Raw genomic sequence first — 10,322 nt, forward strand, 5'->3', positions numbered from 1 at the left:
ACACACACACACACACACACACATAGAGAGAGAGAGAGAGAGAGAGAGAGAGAAATCAGTTGGGAAATGCTTTATTGGTATATTTACAATGTTAAAACAATGTGGAAGCCTACCAGTGTCTCTATCATCATGATATAATAAATTCTAAATACCTACATGTGTTGATATGCACTTTTGGATGCTTGCTGGCAGGACCCGGCATGGCACATGCCAGGCCCAGCCTGGTCCTGCCACCCTCGGGGCCCCTGTGGCACCCATCTGGGGAGCAGGAGCAGCCTCAAGGCCTGCAGGACCTGTCTAGGTATGATGCATGGTCTTGCCCTGGGCCCAGCCTGGCCAGGTGGCACAGGGTCCCCATAGGTGGCAGGGCCTGGCTGGGCAGGGATCGGGGAGTCTGGGGGGTTGGTGGGGAGAGGGGCTAGGCAGGGCAGAGATCAGGGGAACTGGGTGAATGGTCAGGCCAGTGGGGGTCCCCCTCTGGTCCCCTCCCCCCTCCTCGAGCCCCCCTGACCCTTTACTCACCATCACTGGAGCCCTGGTGCTGAACACACAGCCTGCCCGGCCGTGGGGCCAACCATGGAGAAACTCTGGCTGCCAGCCTCCAGTTGCCCAGCCTCTGGCTTCTAGCCTCCAGTTGCCTGCCTCCAGGACCATGCCCTGCCCCGTTTTTGTTTTTTTTTTTGGTTGGTTGTTTTTTTTTTAGACCCCTGGATATCCAGGGGTCTAATTTTTTGTGCGGGGAACATTTTTTCGTTCCCACACGTGCCTTTTGCCCCACCTCAAAAGGATTTGAGGCAGGGCAAGAGGGACGTACGCGCTCGTCTGGACGCGCCCCATGAGTTCATTCACCTGGTTCAGGAGCAGGTTGATGAGTTTCACAGGGATCCTGATCTTCAGCAAATGAATAACCAACAGTTTGGAGACAGCAAGGATTTCTGATTCATCACCTGTTTGTTTGATGAAGACCAGAACCTCTCAGATAATGTTGAACTTAACTATTGAACTAGCTAAAGAGAGGTGCTCTTCTTTTGCAAAGTACAATTTGAATAGAGATCTTATCTACCACAATACAAGTTGTCTTTGACTAGTCATTCCTCACATACCATGTTAGCTCTCATTTCTGAATGCCCTAAATCAAAAGGTGGTTTAATATCCCTATAAATCTTAATAAAGATTTCAAACACCATGTCATATAACTAAAGCAGCTAGAATAGAAAGTGTACTGTATTGGGTAACAGTAGCACAACATTCATGTGATAAAGCACTCTATTTTTTTTTCTTGTTAATTTAAACAATTGCTCAATCCCAGGCACCTACCAAATCCTCATGATGAGCATATTTTTGTCTCTGTACTTACAGTCTTAAAACAAAAATAAGGTTCAGGTTCATTGGGCTAATTATTCATTGATTAGAACTCAGAAATTAATTAATTACTTTTCTTGAAACTCCTCAGGAAATTCAAGATGTATCTGCTGAAATTGATATAACTGGAAGACCACAACATGAAAAATATTCCTCAGAAAACAAAAAAAAAATCATTTCAGCCAGTAGGTTATATCTTATACGCTGAAAGTCTAGAGCTACTACCTACAAAGCATGGCTTTTCTGCATCAAATTAGTATTTAATTTCTTTGAGCTTCATAAAGCTGTAGCAGGTCCCAGCAAGGATGTGGCTCAGCACCCTTGACTTGCATCCACTAAGAAAGATTTCAAACCTGGAAATGCATTAGGAAGGTCACTCATGGGTTGACCATCTGTGCCCATTAAAAACGCTTATTCCCTGGCACGCCTGAAAGCAGCTCCTAGCAGCCAATTCAAAGCATTCTTATTGGGAAATTTTGGGATTTGAAGTGTGTCCACAGGTGCAGTTCGGATATATTCATCCTTACCAGGACCTGACCTGCCACCATGAAGACAAGCCTTTTGTCTTCCCCCAAAGCTACTCAAAACAACAACCTTATGTCACTGAATGCAGATCATTTTCTATATTTTCACCCTTTACTTGAGGCTTTTTCATCATAATGATTTATCTGCAAGGCTGCCTTAGTTAAGAAAGTAGTATCCTTTCAGTTCCTTTATATAATGTCTTTAAGCATAAAGCCAGTATACTTTTCCTATTACAGGCCCCATTATGTAATTATGTCAAGAAATAAATCAGTACATTGATCTCACTGAGCAGCAAACTGACTTACATCTCTGAAGAAACTCTGGAAACTTTGTGCAAAGCCTTACCTTCTCTTCCCCTAAAGTAAGAGATTCTTCTTCAGTATATTTGCTTTTTTTTAAGACAGCCCTTTTCATTTTGTTACAAATAAATGAGTCAGAATTCTTTACCTGACCTGGCTGAACTTCTGAATGTCTGATGTAAGAGTTTTGTGCTTTCAGGTATTTTAAGCCTCTTCCAGTAACTAAACAACCTTTTGTACCAATTATAAAGGTCAGCCTCCTTCCCTGTTACATACTGAATGAGTTCAGCTTGGTGTGTCTTGCAACTATGCTAATTTCTACAACTCTCACAGTTGCACTTCTTGCATATTTGAAAAATGTCAACACTCAGTTTTATAGCATTTGATTTCACACTTTTTAGGGCACTTTCTACCTTTCATAATTCATAGTCATCATCCAGAAATGTGTGAAATTCAGAGCTGAGGCAGCAATCAAATCTAAAAGGTCAGCCTGCAAGACTGAAGAACACAGTTACCTTAAAAGACTATGTACTAAGCCGAAGAAGGAGCATGGTAATTGGTTACTTCTGACTTTCCATAGCATCATTAGTATGGCTGGTATTTAGCACTGCATGGCAACTTTCCTGTTCAAACAGGCCTACAAACATTACCTAATTACTCCTCACAAAAGACTTGTTCAATTAGATAAACATCATCCTCAATTTGCAGATAGGCAAAGTGAGGCAGGGGTTAAGGCCCTGTACCTCCGTGGCATTTAGCTATCTAGCTCATATTGATTTCAGTCTAACTGCCTCTCAAAATCTAAGTAACTTACTTTTATTCTGACAAAATGTGATAATTAAATCTGAAAAAGTTGTGCTGCTTCATATATAATTAGATTCTGCTTGGCCCTTACATTAGTGCCCAGTTTGGGGGGCAGAAGAGAAGGCACAAACCAATCACTGGACAGGGAAAATTCCTGTGAGACAGGGATTGATACCTTCTTCCACAGGCAGCCTCCACAGCCAAAGGGCATATATAGGAGCTCAGTTAGCTGATCTGGACATATATGCAGGTACAAAAAGAAGAGGTGCTTTGAACAGTGACTATTCTCAAGGGCCTACTTTAAGCTGCCAGACTATGTAACACATCATCTGTAGCTGAGTGTTAGGCCTTTACTGGCTATTTCAGTTGTCAGTCATTGCCCCGTAACACACAGGATGCATCTACACAAGATGCTTACTGTGGAGTTGCCTAATTCACTTTACAGTAAAGCGTCACTGTCCACATGAGCAGTGCTATTGGTGGGAGTAAACTAATTAACTCTGCCATATGATAGTACTGCCCAACACAAATACTATTCTATAGTGGAATTATTTACTCCACACAAATTCACGTGTAGACAGTGACTGGGGCTGGCTGGGGCATGAGGGTGCTAGTGTGGGGCTGCCTGCCAGCGAGGCCAAAACTGTAGCATCCTCATGCCCCAGCCAGCCCCTCCACAGCACATTGAACCAGGCAGGAGCAGCCCCAGGCTGGCAGGCTGACCTCCTGTGCCCCCTACCAGCTAAGGTTGCACCACCCCAGCTCAACATGCTGCAGCCCCAGACACACATGTAAACACTGCTTCCCGAAGTAATAAACCATTATTACATCAAATTAATTTCATGTGTATGTGTACTCACACAGCAGATTAACAAAAAGGAACTTTCTGTAACTCTTAAACAACTATTTTTCCCTTGGGGTTTTTTTTTTTTGGCCTTCTATTTTTAAATCATTTCTCATCAAAATGCCCGTTTCATAAACAGAGCAATTTTAGTTTCATTAGTTTGTTACTTCTGGGGAATATCTTTTTTAAAAAGTAAAAATCAAAAGCTCCACAGATAGCAAGAATACATATTTTAGGGACCTGCTCACATAGTAAAGTATGTTAAGAGGTAGCAGCAGATACACAGGATGCCTTTACACATGATCCATGGTGGGGTGGGGCGTTTTAATTAGAACAGGTCTCAGGAGCCACTGTACCTAAAATGCTGCAGCATCTCATGTATTCAGCATCCTGCATTTCAAAATGGCCTCAGGGGCACTTTAACTAAAGCTCATTCATAGACATTAGACATTATTAGGGCTGGAAAGAACCTTGAAGTTCATCAAGTCCAGCCCCTCGCCCCAGTGGCAAGAAGTCAGGTAGGGTCAAAAGATCCCAGCAAGATAAGCATCGAAACGTTTCTTGAATGAGTCCAGATTAGATGCCTGCACCACTTCTGGAATCCTCTATTCCAGGCCTTGGGGTCTTGGACAGTAAAGAGGCTTTTCCTTATGTCCAGCCTGAACTGGTCTTGGAGGAGTTTATGACCATAGGTCCTTGTTATCCCCCGGGGCACTCTGGTGAGCAGACGTTCCTCCAGATCCTGATGCACACCCCTTAGGTACTTATAGGCAGCCGCCAGGTCACCCCTGAGCCTGCGCTTTTCCAGGCTAAAGAGTCCCATGGCTTGCTGCCACTCTTCATAAGGCCTGTTCTCTTGCCCTCTGATCATGCATGTGGCTCTCCTCTGGACTCTCTCAAGCTTCTTAACATCCTTCTTGCATTACGGAGCCCAGAACTGTATGTAGTACTGCAGCTGCAGCCTCACCAAGTCCGAGTACAAGGGAGGATGACATCCTGAGATTTACTTGAGAAGCATCTATGGATGCAAGCCAGAGTTTTGTTTGCTATACCAGCTGTTACCTCACATTGGTGGCTCATGTTCATCTTGTGGTCAGTCATGACCCCGAAGTCTCTTTCAGATGTGGTGCTAGCGAGCATAGCAGTGCCGAGCCTATAAGAGTGCTGTGGGGGTTTTCTTCCCCGAGGTGGAGTGCCTTGCATTTTTTGGTATTGAGCATCATCAGGTTTATATCCGCCCACTTTCTAAGCTTATCCAAGTCGGTCTGGATCACTAGCCTATCTTCAGGTGTGGATGTTATGCTTCAAAGTTTAGTGTCATCAGAGAACTTGGCCAGTGCACTTCTGACACCAATGTCCACATTGTTGATAAAGATGTTAAAAAGAACCAGTCCAAGGACAGAGCCTTGGGGGATACCACTGATCACGGAGTGCCATAATGATTCACTACCATCAACCACTACTCTCTGGGTCTGACCTCGGAGCCAGTTTCCCAGCCATTGGACTGTGGTGTAGTCAAGGCCATAGTTGCCCAATTTTTCCCTGAGGAGATCTTGGGACACCGGATCAAAGGCTTTTTTAAAGTCCAGATATATGACGTCAATCTCTTCTCCCTTGTCCAGGTGATATGTCACCTGGTCATAGAAGGAGATGAGATTGGTCAGGGAAGACCTACCCACGACAAACTTGTGCTTGCTATCCCTCAAGATTTTGCTATCAGCCAGCTTGTCCAGAAGGGTCTCTGATAATTTTCTCCAGAATCTTAACAGGGACTGAGGTCAAGCTGATTGGCCTGTAATTTCTGTACTTTCCACCCTTTCTTGAAGATGGGTACCACATTGGCCTTCTTCCAGTCTTCAGGTACTTCACCTGACCACCATGAGTTTTCAAATATTTTTGCCAATGTTTGGCCATGACACCTGCCAGCTCCTTGAGTACTCTAGGGTGTACTCTGTCAGGACCAGCTGACTTGAAGGTGTCCAGCCTCTCAAGGTGATCCTTTACAAGGTCTACACCAATGCTGGGTATAAATACGCCCTCACACTGGCCATCCCGTGTCATGCTAGGCAGGGCGGTCCCTTTGGGCTGATGAAAGATGAATGCAGAGTACCCATTTAGCTGGTTGGCTTTTTCCTGGGTGTCGGTTATCAGCTTTCCCATTTGGTTCACCAGGGGTCCAATGTTACCCATGCTTTTTTTCTAACTCCCTTCATATCTTAAAAAAGGATTTTTTTATTGTCCTTGATATGTGAAGCCAGATGGAGTTTGGCTGCAGTCTTGGTTACGGACCAGTGCTGAGTACTCCTCCTTGGTGGTGATTCCAGCCTTCCATCCTTTATAAGTCTCTCTTTTTAGGCATAGGAGGTCCTTGAGTTCCCTGCTGAGCCAAGGGGGTTGCTGTGCCCTTTTGCTACCCTTCCTCTGAGATGGGATGGACATTCCTTGTGCTGTCAGGATTGCTCCCTTGAGGAGTAACCACTCCTCTTGGACTCCTCTTCCTGTCGAGTCATGGTCCCTTCAATGAGCTTTCAAAGAGCTTTGGTTAAAGCGTCCCCATGGCCAGTTTGAAATGTAGGACGCTGAATATATGAGACACTGGAGCACTCTGGAGTGTTCTAATTGAGTCTTCTCCAATGTGTTCTAATCAGAATGCATCAGAGCATGTGCATAGGCACTCACATTGATTTGGAGGGGGGCAGGTAGAACATCCTCTTTTACCACCCACAAGTAGTAAAACTACTTATAACTGATTTAAAAATAGTTAAATAGGATTGAAACAACATATTTAGGGCATCAGGTTTGGGTTATAAGCTTTCCAGGACAGGGGTTGTGAATTCATCTATATTTCAATAGTTCCTAATATGGTCTATTCCAAAGGTGGCTTGTGTGAACTACTGTAATATAAATATCTATTTATTAGCTATAGATTTATTTTATATCAACATGTTCACAAATGGGATTCAGCTCTGAGATGACTGTAAAATAGGCATAACTCCTCTGAAGTCACCTCTGTACCAAGCTAGTGTAAGAGCAGAACTAAAGCCAAACTCTTGCTTCTCGGTATCAGAAGATCTATTCCAACCATGTAAGTGCATTAGTGCTCCTAAATTACTTAGTGTGTGGTCAGTGGCTGCAGGACTACTGTGACAGGTGACTGGTATTGCCCCCTTTGCCTATTGAGTTACCAGTGAGAGTAGACGAATCCATGGCAAGTAGTCATTACTATCTCATAGTTGTACAAAGGTCTCTGTGGTGCTGCTTGTGAGCTTGTTTCAGTTCAGCGAATGGCATCTGTACTATAGAAACCACTATCATAATCAATATCTTGTCAATCACAGCAAATAAGCAAAGAACTGAGTAGGCAAAGAGACTGAGTGGCCTAATACAGAATTTCCCTGGGTCGCTGTTAAGGAAGCTTGCATTGCAGATTCATCCATTCTGGTTGGATCAGAGAATTTCACATATCTGGCTTTAGTTAACATAGGGCTGTCCAACTGGCAGCCTGTGGGCAGCATGCAGCCTGTGAGGGGTTAAGTTGCCTGGGTCCTGCCCTGCCACAACTCCTCCTATCACTCCAGTTGCAAGAGCAGCCAGAGTCTCTGGGCTCCCCCTCCCTCCTCTGGCTTACACTGCCTGCCTTCACCCCAGGAGACAGGACAATGCAGTGTTATGCAGCTGGGGGAGCTAAGGATGAGCCTGGGGCCATGTGGACGTTTGGTACAGCAGCTCTAGGGGAGGAAGGTGAGCCAGCATAGACACATAGGGAGACTGTAAGCCCACGTGGGCATACCATACAGTGCAGGGGAGGGTCTGCAGCACTGGGAGTGGGGGGTGGAGGGCATGGGCCTGTATAGGGTAGCAGGGCAAGGGCACATCCATATGGTGTGCAGCCTGGCTGTCATGTGGCTTGCCCTAGTGCAACCTGTAGGTGTGAGGCCCTTGTGGTGCAGACCGTGGGGCCTTCTACCTCTGGCCATTTAGAAGTTGGACATCAGTAAGTTAACAGATGAAAATGACCTACTGCTTATATTATTTATGCATCTCCTCAAAGGCTGCTTGCAGACATTAAAAAAACCCCAAAAATGCACTTTAAACTACATGCACTCCTCCACAAAGTCCAGCACATGCCCAGAATGGGCAGCATGTTAGTTGGACCCAGTTCACCCTACATCTGTATAACTTGGGCACTTTAGTGGGGCTTTTCTGGTACAATTATCGAATAGCTGATTAAATCAGCTATTAGATAAAAGCTCAAAAAAACCCACTAAAGCACCGAATCTATACAGACACTGTGGTGCCAGGTCAAAGTAATGTGCTGATACTTCTGGTAAAGCACATTTTTGGGTTTTGGTTTTTTTGTTTTTGACATCTGCAAACAGCCAAAATTTTATATCTTGAGGATAATCTCATACAAACAAGAATCTTAGTTCAGAACATTTCCTGAAAATAAATATTTGGGATTCTGTAGGCAACTATCCTATATATAACAGCATAAAAATATTTTTGGTCAGCAGTTTGAAATAATATTTTCTAAGGATTAATGGACTTCAGTTATATTGCAGGTTACTACTAATATAGTGTTTAGTGCACTGAGGAATTGTTTGAGGAATCTATTCACCCCCAGGAATTGCCTCCATTGCTGCCTTCATTTAATTAAATGGAACATTCCTTATATCTTAGTTGCTCTGTAATTATAGGAAAGTATTGTTATTATTTTATTATTTCATTAAGCATGATTATTTTTCACCCTTATCATGTTAGCACATAGGGACAAATCAAGAATAGGACCCCATTTTGCTAGTCAGTTTAGCAGACAAATGGTGTCCAATTCATCCAGTCCTGAGGGTCAGATGTGTGGTATGTGGCCAGTCTGCGGGCTGGATCTGGAGCACGGGACCAGTCCATGGGCTGGACTGGATCGTGGAATCATGCCATCTGGCCTTCAGGGCTAGAATTTGGCAGCAGCAACATTAATTGCTGTGGCTCCCAGAGCCATGACAGTTGAAGCTTTTCCCACCACCATATTTCCAGATTGATGGAGATCCCTGCAGGCTGGATGACACAGCTCCATGACCCATTTCTTGTTCATCCCTGTAGGAGACCAGCAGAAGGCAGAGCAGGGTGGCACCTTAGGGTGCCAGACCAACAGAAGGTAGTGCAGGGTGGCACTGATTCAGATAGGCATGAGCTTTCAGAGGCAACAACATCTGACAAAGGAGACTGTTGACTATGAAAGCTCCTGCTTTTCTAAACTACTTAGAGTCTAGGGCCAGATACAGACAGTACACTTTTACTGGTACAAGTGATCAGAAACCAGCCTATGCCCATAACAGAACAGAAGTTCAGCACACAGAGACTGGTTTAAAAATGGAGGAACCCTGTCTAAGATTTCCCCCACCACCACCAAAGGACGAATGTGTGGTCTGTCTGCTACTGATCTAAACTACGTCACTTATAGAAAACTAGATAATTTAGATTCATTCTGCCTCAGGCTTTTTGAATGCCTTTACCTAGCCTAACGTACTGCGCTGCACAACCTTCTGCATGACTTCAGACTAACATAGTTTGTTCTCAAACTCTTCAAACTCAAGGCACCCCTCCATAACTTTCATAAATTGGGTAGCATGCCATTTCAAAAACTAATTTATTTATTACAGCTCTTACCCCCTGCAGAGGGGCCATGAAATGAAGGTGAAGGAACAGTCAGGTAGTGATAAGCCTGAGCCTGCACTAATATGTTTAACTTCTCACCCCTCCTGGCCCCCTGAAAAGAGTCTTGTCTCATCCTGCTTGAGAATCACTGCAGTAGACAGTGGTAGTATGGGCTGCATTTGTCTACTTCCCACAGTAAAGGGGTACCATCTCACCTGTCTACTCCCACCCTCTCCACTGTCAAGAAAAGTCATTTGAAGCATATGTTTGCAGTGAGGTTAGATTTACCATAAATTGCAAACAAATGCCATCCAGGGAAGTACAACTGGCAATTCTGAAGTCACAGACGTGACTGCAGTGCAGACAGGATTGAGGCTCTGGGAAGTAATTAATTCAGGTTTTATTTTGCAAAATTATTCCAGGTTTTTCTCATATGCATTGATTATGTGGAGTCTATAAAGCAAAAATAGCACCACAGCACCAGGGGCAAATCCAGGTGGTGAAGTGCCATCTTCTTTTTTGGACCATGTCATAAGAGCAGCAGCTGAGGACTTTATATCTTTAAATCAAACAAGAATCACCCCTTTCCCTTCCCCTCCATGCATTCCACTGCTACCACTGTCCCCTGTTGACCTGAAAGTGGAGGAGCAATATATATGATTAGATTTCTATTTCAAAATCAACATCCCAAGGAATATCATGGGGCAAATGCACATGGAGAGATTTTCAAAGGCACAAATACCAGAAAGATACCCAACTCCCAATTCCATATATATATAATATATATATATATAATATATATATATAATATATATATATACACATATTATATATAT

The sequence above is a fragment of the Gavialis gangeticus genome, unplaced genomic scaffold (assembly GCF_001723915.1).
Source record: "Gavialis gangeticus isolate Ggan-Ray unplaced genomic scaffold, GavGan_comp1, whole genome shotgun sequence".
Lineage (NCBI taxonomy): Eukaryota > Metazoa > Chordata > Crocodylia > Gavialidae > Gavialis > Gavialis gangeticus.